Below are 17,544 nucleotides of genomic sequence, written 5' to 3'. Positions count from 1 at the left end.
AGCCCCGCGTCGGGCTCTGTGCTGACTGCCAGCTCGGAGCCTGGAGCCTGTTTCAGTCTGTGACTCCCTCTCTCTCTGACCCTCCCCTGCTCACGCTGTCTCTCTCTCCTAGAAATAAATAAAAAAAAAAAATACAGGCAGAAACCATAGGGAAGTCTCCCACTAAATGACAGATGGCAAAATTGTGCTGAGTAATGTTTATAAGATGGACAGAAATTGCAAAATGTATTGGCTTAGTATTTCAAAGAATAGAACCCAAGGCTGGCCAAAGAGCTGAAGATTCAGGAGAAAGACCTGGAAGCAAGAGAACCACTGAGAGAGTGAGTCCCCAAAGCTGAGTGCAAACCTTGCCCAAATATTTGGCTGCTAAACTACACAAGGCATAGGGGATAATTTTAAGTAGTTAGGTAAAATAAAGAAGCAGCCAGAGCTGCCTAAAAACCTATGGCTTAAAATTCCTTAATTGTTTTTAATCATACCTGAAATAAATTTCAATATCCTTCCCTTACCTAGAAAGTACTTCATAAATTGAGTGTTCCATTCTTCTCTGAGCTATTCTTTAACCATTATTCCCTCTACAAATTAGCCAGTCTGGCTTTTCTTATCCTCCAGCATACTGAGCACATTCCTGACTAAGGATTAGAAGATTATATAAATATTTTCTTTTTTTTATTTCTAGGAGAGAGAGAGAGAGAGAGACAGCGTGAGCAGGGGAGGGTCAGAGAGAGAGGGAGACACAGACTCTGAAATAGGCTCCAGGCTCCGAGCTGGCAGTCAGCACAGAGCCCGACGCGGGGCTCGAACCCACGAACCGCGAGATCATGACCTAAGCGAAAGTCGGACCTTAACCGACTGAGCCACCCAGGCACCCCTATATAAATATTTTCTAAACCGAGATACTTTTGATAGTCAGAAGAGATTTTATCAAAAATTATACCAGGATAACAAGTGAAAACCAGGACTGTGCCAAGCGAATGCTGGAACTAGACTCCCACATAAAACCAAGACCCTGGATGACTCCAACTAGGCAAAAGGGTGATCGATAAAATGAACTAGACAAAATCAGTCCACAATATGAAAATTCAAAAAAGGAAATTTATCAATCCAGACATGGTTTCTGAATTAGAGGGGCTTAGGGGAAGCATTTCTACTGAGATTTAGCAGCCTTAAGCCTAATTTTATATGACACTGAAGTTTAAATAAACAGTATCTGCCTGGTTTTGAGTTTACAGACTGAAAAATTAACACAGGAATGTGTCTCAATGTGGGGATACCTCTATAGTAACTTGCAAAAGCAAACACAAAAGCAATCTGGAAGGACATGACCACAAATAAATGCTTGCTGAAAATAAGCTCACAATCAAAAATAGAATACATAAGGAAGTGGTCATGAGTGAGAACTGATACAACATATAACTGAATTAAACTCCCTCAAAGAACTTCCTATATCAAAAAGATACTATAAAGGAACTAAATTAAAATGATAAAAGGGGCACCTGGGTGTCTCAGTCTGTTAAGCCTCTGACTCTTGATTTAGACTCAGATCATGATTTCACAGTTTGTGAGCCTGACCCCCGCATCAGGCTCTGTGCTGATAGTGGAGAGTCTGTTTGGGATTCTCTCTCTTCCTCTCTCTCTCTGCCCCTCCCCCACTCATGCTCTCTCACTCACTCTTATACTCTCTCTAAATAAAACAATAAACTTAAAAATATTTTAAAATTTAAATGATAGAGGCATCAAAGTAGGGATTAAGAACATAAAATCCATACATTGTGGGGTGGGAGCAAGAAAAAACAAACTTTAAAAAGGTTTATTTTATATATACAATCTGTAGGAGTGCCTGGTGGCTCAGTTGTTTAAGCGTCCAGCTCTTGGTTTTGGCTCAGGTCATGATCTCACAGTTAGTGATTTTGAGCTTTACAGTGGGATATGCGCTGGTGGCACAGAGCCTGTGCGGCATTCTCTCTCTCCTCCTCTCTATGACACTCCCTGACTTGCTCTCTCTCCCTCAAAAACAAATAAATAAAAATAAAAAAATAAAATATATAACCTGTAAAAGAAATATAGTCATTGAAAATAAAAAGCTCAATGGATATATTACATAAGAGACTAGACAACAATGAAGAGAGATTAGTAAACTAGAAATGCATATGAGAAAAATGGTTCAGTGCACATTTCAGACAAATGATGAAAAAATCATGAAAGAGGTGTGTAGTAACAGGAGGATAAAAGGAAAACGGTCAGCAAATTCTAATACAATTCTAAGATTAGAGAATAGAGAAAATGTGGAGAAATGATATTTAAAGTACTAATAGATGACAGTTTCTCTTACAATTGTTGAAATATATGCATCCTCAGCTTTGAGAACATAATGAGTTGCAATCTCAATATAACAAAAATGACCCAAGACAACACATAGTAGATTTGAAGAATACCATTATTTTGTCAGATAGCACTAACAGAATGTATTTTTATTTGGTTACTATTTCTTTCATTCCACTAGACTGGAAGCTTCATGGGACCAGAGACTTTGTTTTATTTGCTGCTATATCTCTAGCACCTAAAACTCTACCTGGTATATAGTAGGTGCTCTATAAATATTTTTTTTTAATTTTATTTTAATTCTACTTTAGTTAATAGACAGTATTATATTAGTTTCAGGTATACAAAATAGTGATTCCACAATTCCATACATCACCTAGTACTTATCATAACAACTGCACTCCTTAATCTCCATCACCTATTTCACTTATTCCCCCACCCTCCCTTCAGGTAGTCATCAGTTTCTTCTCTATAGTTAAGAGCCTGTTTCTTTGTTTCTCTCTCCCTCTCTCTCTTCACTCTACTGCTTTCTTTTGTTTCTTAAATTACACATATGAATTAGGTCATATGATATTTGTCTTTCTCTGACTTATTTTGCTTAGTTTTAGACTCTAGCTCCATTGGTGTCATTGCAAATGGCAAGATCACATTCTTTTTCATGGCTGAGTAATATTCCTTTGTGTAAATATTCCACATCTTACCTATCCATTCATCTATCAGTGGATATTTGGGCTGCCTCCATAATTTGGCTATTGTAAATAATACTGCTATACACATCTTTCATTTCAAATAAATATTTTTGCATTATGGGAGGGAAATCCAGTAGTGCAATTACTGGATCATAGGACAGTTCTATTTTTAACTTTTTGAGGAACTTCCATACTGCTTTCCGGAGTGGCTTCATCACTTTGCATTCTGACCAACAGTGCAGTAGGATTACTTTTATTCCACATCTTCACCAGCACTTGTTTCTTATGTTTTTTTATTTTAGCCATTCTGACAGGTATGAAGTAATATCTCATTGTAGTTTTGATTTTGCATTTCCCTGATGTTAAGTGATAATGAACATCTTTTCATGTGTCTTTTGGCCATCTGTATGTCTTCTTTGGAGAAATGTCTGTTCATATCTTTAGACCATTTTTTTAATTGGATTATTCGTTTTTTGGGTGTTGACTGTGTCAGTTCTTTATATATTTTTGGTACTAACCATTTTTTTCCCTTCCAAGATTTTATTTAAATTCAAATTAGTTAACATACAATGTAGTATTGGTTTTAGGAGAATTTAGTAATTCATCACTTACATATAACACCCAGTGCTCATCCCAACAAGTGCCCTCCTTAAGGTCTGTCACCCAATTTAGCCCATCATCCCACCCACCTCCCCTCCAGCAACCCTCAGTTAGTTGTCTATAGTTAACAGTCTTTTATGGTTTGCCTCCCTCTCTGTTTTTATCTTATTTTATTTTTCTTTCTCTTCCCCTATGTTCATCTTTTTTTTTGTATCTTAAATTGCTCTTGAGTAAAATCATATGACATTTGTATTTCTCTGACTGGCTTATTTCACATAGAATACATTCTAGTTCCACCCATGTTGTTGTAAATGGCAAGATGTCATTCCTTTTGATGACTGAATAATATTCCAGTGTGTGTGTGTGTGTGTGTGTGCGTGCACCACATCTTCTTTATCTATTCATCAGTCAGTAGACATTTGGACTCTTTCTGTAATTTGGTTATTGCTGATAATTCTGTTATAAACATTGGGGTGCATGTGCCCCCATTGAATCAGTATTTTTGTATCCTTTGGATAAATGCCTAGTAGTGCAATTGCTGGGTCATAGCATAGTTCTATTTTTAACACTTTTTGGATATGTCTTTTGCAAATACCTTCTTCCATTCAGTAGGTTGCTTTTTACTTTTGTTAGTTGTTTCCTTTGCTGTGCAAAAGATTTTTGTTTCTAGGTAGTCCCAATAGTCTATTTTTGCTTTTGTTTCCCTTGCCTCAGAAGACATATCTAGAAAAATGATGCTATGGTTGATGTCTGAGACATTACTGTTTGAGGTATCTTCTAGAATTGTTATGATTTCAGGTCTCATATTTAGGTCTTTAACCCATTTTGAGTTTATTTTTTTGTATGGCGTAACAAAATGTTCCAGTTTCATTCTTCTGCATGTTACTTTCTGGTTTTCCCAACACCATTTGTTGAAGAGACTGTCTTTTTCCCAATCAATATTCTTGCCTCCTTTATTGATTAGTTGACTATATAACTGTGGGTTTATTTCTGGGTATTCTACTCTGTTCTATTGATCTATGTGTCTATTTATGTATTACCATACTGTTTCGATTACTACAGCTTCGTAATATAACTTGAATATACCTCCTGCTTTGCTTCTCTTTTTCAAAATTGCTTTTGCTATCAGTGTCTTTGTGGTTCCATATAAATGTTAGGATTGTCCATTCTCATTCTGTGAAAAGTGTTGTTGGTATTTTGATAGGAATTGCATTAAATCTGTAGATTGTTTTGAGTAGTATAGGCCGTTTATCAATATTTATTCTTCCAATCCATTGGCATGGAATGTCTTTCCATTTCGTTGTCTTCAATTTCTTGCATCAATGTTTTTGAGCTTTTAGAGTACATGCTTTTCACCTCTTTGGGTAGGTTTGTTCCTAGATATCTTACTCTTTGGAGTATGGTTGTAAATGGGATTGTTCTCTTTTTTTAAAGTTTATTTATTTTTAGAGAGAGAGCACATGAGCACAAGTGGAGGGGGTTAGAAAGAGGGAGAGATGGGATCCCAAGAAGGTCTTGTGCTGTCCATGCAGAGCTCAACATGGGGCTCAAACTCATGAACTGTGAGATCATGATCCAAGCTGACACCAAGAGTTGTCACTTAGGTTCCCCAATGGGATTGTTTTCTTAATTTCTCTTTCTGCTGTTTCATTATTAATATATACAAATGCAACAGATTTCTGCACATTGATTTTTATATCCTGAGATTTTACTGAAATCACTAATAAGTTCTAATAGTTTCTTGGTGGAGTCTTTAGGGTTTTCTACATATAGTATCATGTCATCTGCAAATAGTGAAAGTTTTCCTTCTTCCTTACTGATTTGATACTTTTTTAAAAATGTTTTGTTAAAATTTATTTCTGAGACAGAGAGAGACAGTATGAGCAGGGGAAAGTCAGAGAGAGAGGGAAATACAGAATCTGAAACAGTCTCCAGGCTCTGAGCTAGCTGTCAGCACAGAGCCTGACATGGGGCTCAAACCCACGAACTGTGAGATCATGACCTGAGCCGAAGTCGGACACTTAACCGACTGAGCCACCCAGGCGCCCCTGATTTGATACTTTTTATTTCTTTTCGTTGTCTAATTGCTGTGGCTAGGACTTCCAGTACTATGTTAAATAAAAGTGGTGAGGGTGGACATCTTTGTCTTGTTCCTGACTTTAGGAGAGATCCTCTCAGTTTTTTCCCAGTGAGTATGATGTTGGCCATGGGTTTTTCATATATGGCCTTTATTATATTGAGGTATAGTCCCTCTAAACCTACTTTGCTGAGGGCTTTTATCATGAACAGATGTTGTACTTTGTGAAATGCTTTTTCTGTGTCTGTTGAAATAATCATGTAGGTTTTACCCTTCTTTTATTAATATGACGTATCACATTAATTCATTTACAAATACTGAATCGGGGCACCTGGGTGGCTCAGTCAGTTGGGCATCTGACTTTAGCTCAGGTCATGATCTCATGGTTTGTGAGTTTGAGCCCTGTGTTGGGCTCTCTGTTGTCAGCATAGCCTGGAGCCTGCATTGGATTCTGTGTCTCCCTCTCTCTTTGTCCCTTCCCCACTCATGCTCTGTCTCTCTTCCTCTTTCAAAAACAAAGAAACATTAAATTTTTTTTTTAAATTAAAAAATAAACTACTGAATCGCATGCATCCTGGGAATAAATTCTACTTGATGGTGATGAATATTTTTTAATGTATTCTTGGATTCTGTTTCCTAATATTTTGTTTAGAATTTTTGCATCCATGTTCATGAGAGATATTGGCCTGTAGTTCTCCTCTTTTCGGTATTTTTATCTGGTTTTGGGATCAGGGTGATATTAGCCTCACAGAATGAATTTGTAAGTTTTCCTTCTATTTCTGAGGACTGTTTGCAAGGAATAGGTTTTAACTCTTCTTTAAATGGTAGAATTCCCCTGGGGAGCCATCTGGTCCTGGTCTTTGTTTGGAATTTTTTGTTATTGACTGAATTTCCTTGCTTATAATCAATCTGTTCAAATTTTCTATTCTTCCTAGTTCAGTTTTAGTAGATTTTATGCTTCTAGGATTTTATCCATTTCTTCTACATTGTCCAATTTATCAGCATAGAGCTTTTCATAATATTCTCTTACAATTATTTTTATTTCTGCGGTGTTGGTTGTTCTTTCTCTTTCATTTCTGATTTTGAGTACTTCTCTCTCTCTCTCTTTCTTTCTTTCTCAGTATTTCTCTTCTGATGTCTGGCTAAAGGTTTATTAATTTTGTTGATTTTTTTCAAAGAACCAGCTCCTGGTTTCACTGATCTATTTAATTACATTTTTTAATTTCTACATCATTTATTTCAACTCTAAATTTTATTATTTTCTTCTTTCTGCTGGTTTTATTTTGTTTGTTGTTCTTTATCTAGTTCTTTTAGGTGCAAGGTTAGGTTGAGATTTTTCTTGCTTCTTGAGGTAAGGCTCTATTGCTATATACTTCCTTCTTAGGACTGCTTTTGCTGCATCCCAAGGGATTTGGACCATTATGTTTTCATTTTCATTTGTTTCTATGTACGTTTTGATTTCTTCCTTTATTTCTTCATTGACCCATTCATTGTCTGGTAGCATTTTACTTAACCTACATAAATTAATGCTCTTTCCAGATTTTTTCTTCTGGTCGGATTTCCAGTTTCATAGCATTGTGGTCAGAAAAAATGCATGGTATGACTTCTTTTTCAATTGTTGTGACTTGTTACATGGCCTAATACGTGATCTATTCTGGAGAATGGTACATGTATTTATGTAGTTGAAAATTAAACCAGCAGCAAGATGAAAGAAGGAATAGTGAGCACAAGTATTAATAAACATATGGGTAAACAAAAAATGACTCTGTAGAAATAACAAGGACTATAAAAACTAGGTAGAATAAATAATTAAAGTAAACCTAATGGAAGGAAAGAGTAGGGATATGTTCGTTAGTGAATTATTGTATTATTTGGGAGGAGAGTGAAGATATTAAACTTAAGGTCACATATGGATGTTAACATTTAAAGTAACCACCAAAGAATGTACTAGAACTAAAATGTAAAACTTATAAAACAGTAGGGAAAACAATTAGGAATATAGAAAATGCTTTAATCTTTAGAATACAAGAAAAAAAGTATGGAAAAACATGGAAAAAAGAATACATGAGATAATAGAAACAAACAATATACTCTAAGGATAAATATACAGTATAGCTGCATGCTATATATATATATACACAAGAGTACACCTAAAGAAACATAAAAACACAGGTTGAAAGTAAGGTAATAAAAACATACATGGGCAAACCCTATCAAAATAAAGTGGTAAAACTATAAAGTACAGGTACAGTGGACTGTAATACAAACCTTTTTCTTTGGGATAAAATATCTCATTACATTAAAAAATAAAGATCTCCAGTGGAAAAATAACAATTCTAAATTTTTATGTATAAGATAGCACAAACTCAATATACATAAGGTAAAAATTGAATTATGAAGAGAAAGTTACAAACCTTTAGATTCTCAATAAATGGAAGAACAAGAACAATCAGGCTGACAATTTGCATGATTAAAATATGTGAAGGGCCCAACTGACAAGATGAGCTAATGGGCGCACACACACACACACACACACACACACACACACACACACACACACTTATCTACCTAACATTTTAAAACACATTTTTTTTAACCAAAAACAAATGATCATGTGCTAAGTCATAAAGCAAATCTCAAGACACAGAAGTATTTCATAATCTCCAGGCCATTTTTTCAATATAAGGCATTAAATTAGAAATTAATAACAAAGTTTTATATTTGAAACTTTAAAACCCCACTATAAAAATTACAAGAAGCAAAGAAAAAACATAAAGGGTATTAGAAAATACTTAAGACTAAACAGTAAAAATACTTCTAGAATATGAAATCTTATAGTGGTAAACTCAAGTAATACTTGGAAGGAAATTGATAGCTATAAAGAGGTCTTAAAGATAGCTAAGAAAAAGTACAAGCCTAAGCTAATCTACCTAAAGAAACCAGAAGGACCACAGAGTACTCCAGTAAAGTAAAGAAAAAGATAATTGATGTTTGTGGGGAAAGCAGGGGTGTAGCAGTGGCAGAAGCATCTCTGGTCTCTGCCCCTGTTTCCCACTCTCCTTCCACCTCCAACCATCCATGGACTCCCTAGAGCCACCCTGCTGCCTCCACTTCCTCTCACTGCCCATGATGTGTGTGTCAGTCCCCACACTGTGTGCTTCTCTGTCTGGGCCATAGATGGTGGGGGTCTGATAAGCTTCTAATAAGGAAAAAGGAAGGAAGTATGGGTAGATGGCAGGGAGAGAGGGAAGGATGAAAGAAAAAAAATGATCCAGAAAAATGTGCAACAATTGGTGAAACAGAAAACGAAAAAGAAATAATACACATGATGAACAAAACTCAAAACAAGTTACTTTGACAATAACAATATAGAAAACTTCTGATAAATTTAATAATGAAAAAGAGACAAAATGTGGGGAACAGTTGTGGGTAGTGGTAGGAATACAGATGAAATAAGATTTGCCAAAAATATTTTAATATTTGAACTGAGTGATGGGTACATGAGGTTCCATTAAACTATTCTGTGTGTGTGTGTGTGTGTGTGTGTGTGTGTGTGTGTGTGTATTATATATATCATCACTACCATCTTTTAAAGAACCGTAGGATGGCAAGAGTAGAGACAGGGGAATCAGTTAGGGGATTTTTGCAGCTGGATATGCTAGAGACAATGGTGACCTGAACGAGAGTACTACCTGTTAAGGTAATGAGAACTGGTTTAATTTGGGAACTCTTATGAACACAGTTACAAAGAACCGTGAATAAAATAATAAACAAACAAATAACTGTATTTAAAAATCATTATCAAGTTTAATTATTTCAAGAAATGTAAAGATGACCTAATATTAGAAAATCTTATTAATGGAATTAACTGCATTAACAGATTAAAGAGAACAATCATGCAATCATCTTAATAGGGGACAAAAGAGAGGTTGAAAGATTTGAGATACATTTATAACACACACATACACACCTTAGAAAACTAGTAATAAGTTGTAGAGTAGATCTATCTATATAACTATCATGTTTATTATACTGTTCGCTATCATTTGGCCTTTCTATAAAATCTTACAGAAATTCCCATATTATGAGTTCTGTCTTCCTAAATTAGGAATCAAAATAAATTACCAGCATTTTTTGGAGTTAGAATTAGACTAGTGATCTAAAAAAAACACCAATGTCCCTGTCTCTCTCTGTCTCTCTCTCTGTCTCTCTCTCTCTCTCACACACACACACACACCACAGGAACTTCAATTCAGAAGTGTCAACATGAAGAAAAAGGATCTGCATGGAGTTTCTACTTTTGCTGTAGTAGTAATAGAGGTTGTGGCAAAGGCATCTTGTTTTTAGTGGCCATATTGTATAAAAAGGATACTTAACCTCAAAGATAATCAGTAAAATGCAAATAATATCAGACACCATTTCATATCTATCAGAACGGCAAAAAAATGTGTAGCAGAAAGTATTAGCAAAAGTTCAGAGAAATGGAGCTTTCATACACTACCAGTGGACTTATAAATTGGTAAAACCCATCAAGAGAGTAATGTGGTCCTATCTGAAAAAAGTTAAAAATGTAAAACCCCTACAAATAAAAAAGTTTATCTATAAGTATGTACCCTACAGTAACAAACACAAACACATTCTCAATAAGACATGCATAAGAATGTTGTATTGGTGTTTTTAATAGTCAAAAATTGAAAAGTGCCTTAATGCATATTGGCAAGATAATTGGACAAATGTATGAATAAAAATATGCATACACTGTAAAGTCTATAATAGTTATAATAAATGAATTAGAGTTAAATGCATCAAAAAGAATAGCTTCCAATACATGGTTGAAAAGATGAGTTGTAAAATAATATACAATCTGCTGCATTTTATAGTTTCAAATGTATTTATAGTTTGAAAACATGAAAACTACTATATGTTATTTATTGTAATATTTTCTATTGTATGTGATATAATAAGCCTAGGTATAAGTCTAGAGTATGTGTGGAAGTGACCAAACAAAAAAGCAAATTCATTATTGTAATTATCTCTAAGAAGGGAGAGAGAGAGAAATGGGATCAGGATAAGGTACATAGGGGACTTCATCTGTATCTCTAAAGATTTTTTATTTTAAGAAAAAATATGTTAGGGGCGCCTGGGTGGCTTAGTCGGTTAAGCGTCCGACTTTCGCTTAGGTCATGATCTCGCGGTTCGTGGGTTCGAGCCCCGCGTCGGGCTCTGTGCTGACTGCCAGCTCAGAGCCTGGAGCCTGTTTCAGAGTCTGTGACTCCCTCTCTCTCTGACCCTCCCCTGCTCACGCTGTCTCTCTCTCTCTCTCCTAGAAATAAATAAAAATATTAAAAGAAAAAAGAAAAAGTATGTTAAAATATTTAAGATTTTTAAAAAGCTAGGTGGTGGGTCCCCAATTTTTAATATATTTTTTTTCTGTACAGTCAGAACTATTGGGGAGAATAACACTGTGATCATTTGCTCTATAAGAATCCCGTGACCTCTGGCCCAAAGCAATCAATTCTGACCTGACCATTCTAGAAATGCAATTAATTCCTCCCTTGTATACTCTTCAAGAATGATGGCCTCCAAACTGACAAATAATTTTCATTGTTTTGTGAGGCATTTAAATAAAATATTCTAGATAAGAAGCCTAAATCTGCCTCCTGGGAAAGGCACTACACTAGGCAAAGAATGACATGTAGCTCTTGGGGAAGAATTTTTGGTTTGGTGTTAGACTCTGAATGTCTTCAATTCTGTAACATTGGGCAGTGTATCAAAGCAGGATCCCATAAAGGGCCTGCAAGCCTGATTTAACTTGAGCAGGGTCTGAGACCAAGGTACTTGACAACTGCATTACAGTGAAGGCATTGTCACTGCTTTACGGTCAGGCCACTCCTCCCTTATTTTGACCATCTGGTCTTCCCTTTGCTCCTTGCCTTCTTTTACTATCATTCTGAATTTTGAAGAATGATAATCCACCTGCCATTTTCAGTTGCACTTAGGTCTTGAGACAGTCTGATTAGCCTATCTATTTTACATAAAAGTAGCCCAGGAGATTCCTGTCATGGATTCTTAGGCAAAACCCCACAGACATGGACTCCTTTCTATATTGTATTGGGGATATGGTATACTATGGAAGAGTAGGAAACTGAAAGCCCAAGAGGCTTTCAAAACAGACAGAGTCTCCCCTTAATTCAGTGCCTTAGACCACCAGTAAGTTAGGGCTTGAAGTGAACATAGCCACTTTTTCCAGTGCTATGGTGGAAACAGGTACAATAATTTCAAGCCCATTGCCACCAGGAAGGAGGTCCCCATGCTACTTTCTTTTAAAGCAATAAAACCTTTTTTTTCCCTGGATGGTCTTTGGATACCCCGGCAACTTTGCATGATTTTCATAAGCAGCTGTCAGACCAAAATATATGCCATCTGTTATCAAGAATTATGATTATAATATCTTTTATGAATTCTTATTTCTCAAGCCTCTATTTTTTTCATTACACTATATGATTAGTTTTTACTATATTACTACTTGCATCATTACCTGATTGTTTACTGTATACCCTAGGGAGTTTCTCTGTTGACAAGTGGCAGCTGGCACTTGTTACCTAGCGAGTATTTAAACAATGAAAGTATTCCTGGGAAGAGAGTGAAGTAGACAATACTTAGAATTGGCATTTTGTTTCCTAGTTGTTCTCATCCTGACTCTACTAACACTATTACTCTTTGTCCTCTTCATTTTCTCACTAGCTTTATCAGTACATTCAGATAGATATTTATTAAATACATAATTCAGGACCCTGGGTCCCTGAACCTATGAAATGTCAAAACCTTGAGCCTTAATATGGGAATTAGAATGGAAATTTTGTCAGAAGGTGGTTTGGACCAGGAGACCATCCAAAGTTTTTCTCAGCTGTTAGCTTTCTTTTTTTCGAGCTTTACTGAGATCTGAGTGTCAACTAAAAATTGTATATATTCAGGTTGTACAATGTGACTGTAAAGCTGTGTAATGTGATAGTTTAATACATGTATACATTGTGAAGTTATCACCATAAATTAACACATCACTTCACACAGTTGTGTGTATGTGTGTACTGAAAACACTTAATATCCACTCTCTTAGAAAATATCAACAGTGTCCTTTCTACCTTTTTTTTCCAATCACTGGCCATATGCATAACATTCCATTTTAAAGCCACTATCGCACCCTCTCTGCATTCTAATTCAAAGGATCTTGAGAGACCAGGGTAAATTCATACTTTCCAAGACCCATTGCTCACTGGTAAGGAATGGACATACCCAATTTGAAAGAGAAGTGAAGTGGCAATGAAACTTCATTTTCACTAAATCTTTTGCAGCCTTCCCCTCATTGCCACCTACACCATCTTCCCATACATCAATTGAGAAAATGGTATTAACTCTCCTAAAGTAGAAAGTCATAGGTCACATTGCCTTAATTAATTTAAGTTGGGATTGTATCCCTTTTTATCTTTCTCTCCTGGGAGACCACGGGTAACAGGATTGGTATTACTGCTGAGAAACAGCATGTATTTTTTAACCGTCGAGCTTTATTTGTTACAAATATTTAACACAAACCTTTCATTTGTGATGCCTGTAAAATTCCCATTGTAATCAGTTTTCAATTTACATCCTGTACTCTTCAGTAAATTTTCTTTCTCTGACTTTTCCCTTAGAAACATCTACTACTGTTTGTTTTCATTTCTGGCTGATTCCCTATTGTCATAGCTCCTTATATACATACGTGGAGAAGCCACCAAAACTAGCAGCCCAAAGCTTAGAGTCATCAATCATTGACTCATTAGTCTTGCTACTCCACAGTGTCTCCTGAAGAAAGCAACTTTTACTCTTTGTCTGTAGGGCTTGCTTCTAATGTTTCCTATCATCTCAATAAATACGGACCTGTGTCCATTCCTATGCTAGATGGTAGAGATACAGAAATGTTCCTGATATGTTCTCTAACTATGACAAACTTTCAGTCAAATGGAGGAAAACAGTCATAATTTTCCCCTCCAATTTAATTTGTTTCATCTCATTTATTCTTGCATTTAACAAATGGTTGAGTCTACCGAGTGTTAAAGATTGATCAGGTATTAATGGTACTGAGATTTACAAAACAGATATGGCCCTTCATGGAGCTTTTAGTCAAACTCAGGATCTATGTCTGTGGGAGTCAGTGTTTGAGCAATGAGTATAATGGCTTCAAAGGGTTATGGGTGATTCTGGTTCAATACTCAAAGTGGTACCACAATTCTTCCTCTTTATGAACAACAAAAAAAAAGTGTTTCTATTTGCTTAGGAAATATTATGGACCAAAACTCCATTTGGCTGGAAGTGAGTCAAGAACCCAGACAGCTCTAATTTTTATCTACTCACCCAAGCAGTTGGTGGTCTCAGGAGAGCCTGGGGTTATTGCTTCAGCTAGTTACTAAAGCCAGACAAGTCTCTGATGCTTCATCCAAAGTCACTCCTGACCCAGGGTCAATTGCCACAGTATACAAATTACTACAGGAAGAAGAAATTTTCAAAAACACCGTAAATGTTTTTCCCAGCCAGGTCATAGCCATTCAGCCTTGTAACAAGATGGAAGTATGCTAAAAATAACCTGAAATGTATTTGATCGAATTCTGCCTTCCTTATCAAGAAAGCCATTCTGTCCAGTTCTCCCAGCACCATCTGTTAAAGAGGCTGTCTTTTTTCCATTGGATACTCTTTCCTGCTTTTGTCAAAGATTAGTTGGCTGTATACTTTTGGGTCCGTTTCTGAGTTCTCAATTCTATTCCATTGGTCTATGTTTCTGTTTTTGTGCCAACACCATACTGTCTTGATGATGACAGCTTTGTAGTAGAGGCTAAAGTCTGGGATGGTGAGACAGGAAATCATCAAAACCCTAGAGGAGAAAGCAGGAAACAACCTCCTTGACCTCAACCGCAGCCATTTCTTACTTGACACAGCCCCAAAGGCAAGGGAATCAAGAGCACAAATGAACTATTGGGACCTCATCAAGATTAAAAGCTTCTGCACGGCAAAGGAAACAATCCATAAAACTAATAGACAACCGATGGAATGGGAAAAGATAGTGGCAAATGACGTATCAGATAAAGGGCTAGTATCCAAAATCTCTAAGGAAGTCACCAAACTCCACATCCAAAAAACAAACAACCCAGTGAAGAAATGGGCAGAAGATATGAACAGATACTTCTCCCAAGAGGACATCCAGATGGCCAACAGACACATGAAACGATGCTCAACATCCCTCCTCATCAGGGAAATACAAATCAAAACCACCCTGAGATACCACCTCACGCCAGTCAGAGTGGCTAAAATGAGCAAATCAGAGAACTCTAGATGCTGGCGAGGATGTGGAGAAACGGACACCCTCCGACACTGTTGGTGAGAATGTCAACTGGTGCAGCCCCTCTGGAAAACAGTGTGGAGGTTTCTCAACAAATTAACAATAGAACTCCCTTATGACCTAGCAATAGCACTGCTAGGAATTTACCCAAGGGATCCAGGAGTGCTGATGCATAGGGGCACATGGACCCCAATGTTCATAGCAGCACTCTCAACAATAGCCAAAACATGGAAAGAGCCTAACTGTCCATCAATGGATGAATGGATCAAGAAGATGTGGTTTATCTATACCATGGAATACTACATGGCAATGAGAAACAGTGAAATCTGGCCACGTGTAGCAACATGGATGGACCTTGAGGGTGTTATGCTGAGTGAAATAAGTCAGGCAGAGAAGGACAAATACCATATGTTTGCATGTATAGGAGGATTAGGAGGAACTTAAAGGAGGACCATGGGGGTGAAGAAGGGGGGAAATATGGGGGGAGAGGGAGGGGAGCAAACCATGAGAGACTCTTGAATGTTGAGAACAAACTGAGGACTGATGCATATGGGGGGGAGGGAAAGGGGGTGATGGGCATGGAGGAGGGCACTTGTGGGGATGAGCACTGGGTGTTATATGGAAACCAACTTGACAGTAAAGTATTAAAAAAAAAAAAGAAAGAAAGCCATTCTGTTGCTTTCTGCTTAATCATGAGGGAGAAAAACAAACAAGCAAGCAGAATATGAGACTTCAAGAGACAGAAAATCTAGATTGTTTAATATGTCTCCAGGGCCTCTTCATACCCATATGTGCCTGCTTGGGTGGGTAGGATCAGGGAGAGGACCTGGTTTGGGTAGGGGTTGCATGTGTGTTTCTGTAGTATCCCTGGATTTAGGTACATTTACACACATATGTTCATGAAGTATCTGGGATAACATTGGACTGTTTTTATTCTGTATGTATTTTCTTATGTGCATATACACATGTCTGAATGTATTTGTGGATACTGGTGCATGAGTCAGAGTGTGTGAGTGTATGTTCAAAGTGTAGCTTCAGTCACTTTCTTGTAAAAATCCTAATCCATCACTAGTTTCCAGCATTACAAAGATAGAGCTCATATCCCTGGTGAATCTGGTTATATCCAATGGTCTATAAGTTCTATGAATATAGGGGTCCCTAGAGTTGGCCTCCTAAGGAGTACTTGCTCAATGACCAACTGACAATAGTTTTAATGCATGCTTAGATCTGAAGCTGTGGGCATTAGTAGTCAATATGTTGTGATGGAACAATCTAGACACACAGGCTTTCCTGATGCCCCTATGAGAGACACATCTCCTCCACCCCTCATACATCAAACATGCCCCTTACTGAACTCTCTCTATGTGTCAAATACTCTATTAAGTATCAGGGAAGCCATGAAGACTTGATACTTGCTCTTAAGGAGTAGAAAAGGAGCTTCCCACTTCTCTGTATCCTCTTTGTTCCACACTTGAAAGATAAAGTTCAGGGCTTGCCTCACAACCAACTCATAACTTCCTCTGCTGAAAACTAGCCCACTTCTCCAACTGACTTGTAGACCTTGTCTAATTGAAGGAAGAGCCATGTAAAATCAATATACCTAAACCAACTCTCAGCCTCTAGCCTTTCCCCCTTATGGTTCACCCTATACAGACTGCTAGACTGCTATACAGAATGCTAAATCATTCTAAAACAACACTTGTATGTTTTTATTTGTCTACTCAAATCTACTCAATAATTATATATTACCTACAGGCAAACTCTATCATGTCCCTTTACAACTGTTTGTATCTACCCAACAGGCCTAAAGAAGATCATCTCCTGCTTAAGTAGTAGCCCCACTGAAAATAAATAGAAAACAATTCCAAGTAGCAAATATGGACATTTAATAATTTTGGACATCTTATATTTGTTGGACATTTAATATTTTTAAGGCATTTTTTTCTGATCTTAAGATTTTTATTTTCCGTACATAGTCACTCATTTAACAGAAATTTATTGAGCATCTAGTAACTGCCAGGCATATTGGGCAGATAACAGTTTGTTTCCTTACATGATAATTATTCAATCAAATATCTGACACTTAGTAGGTATTGATCAGATGGTCCATTAGGATGAGGTCTCCTGCCTCAACTCTACATGCTTTGCTTTGGCAGCAAGGGATAATGGAAAAAACTAGTCCTTGCAGAGAGCTCATGAGTTGCCCCTTACTAGCTCTGCTGTGCCCTGACTTATTCTTTCAATCTGCTCTGAAGCTCTCCCTTGCTCATATCTGTAGAAACACCAGTTTCCAGAAGTGGTTTTGACTCTTCCTCCAAACATTTTGCAAAACCATGGTCAGTCCATGTCCCCAGAGAATAGGGCCTGTTTGCAAGGAACAGACTTTTTGGATGATACCACAGGCTGCTTGACTAAGAGCCCCCACTAGAGTGCTCTCCTTACATGACCTATTTCTGCTAATGTGTGTGTAGTGCTAGCAAAATGTGAAG

At 37.0% G+C, this 17,544-nt stretch overlaps 1 protein-coding gene across 1 annotated transcript in view; it reads right to left on the bottom strand.

The window, feature by feature from the left end:
* GABRA3 (gamma-aminobutyric acid type A receptor subunit alpha3) overlaps nucleotides 1–17,544 on the bottom strand; it is a 338,456-nt gene that overhangs the window by 120,861 nt on the left and 200,051 nt on the right. The window lies entirely within an intron of this gene.

This window comes from Hyaena hyaena, unplaced genomic scaffold, assembly GCF_003009895.1.
Source record: "Hyaena hyaena isolate Hyena2069 unplaced genomic scaffold, ASM300989v1 scaffold_917, whole genome shotgun sequence".
Lineage (NCBI taxonomy): Eukaryota > Metazoa > Chordata > Mammalia > Carnivora > Hyaenidae > Hyaena > Hyaena hyaena.
The sequence above is the reverse complement of the archived record's forward strand: the minus strand, read 5'-3'. Positions and strand labels throughout refer to the sequence as shown.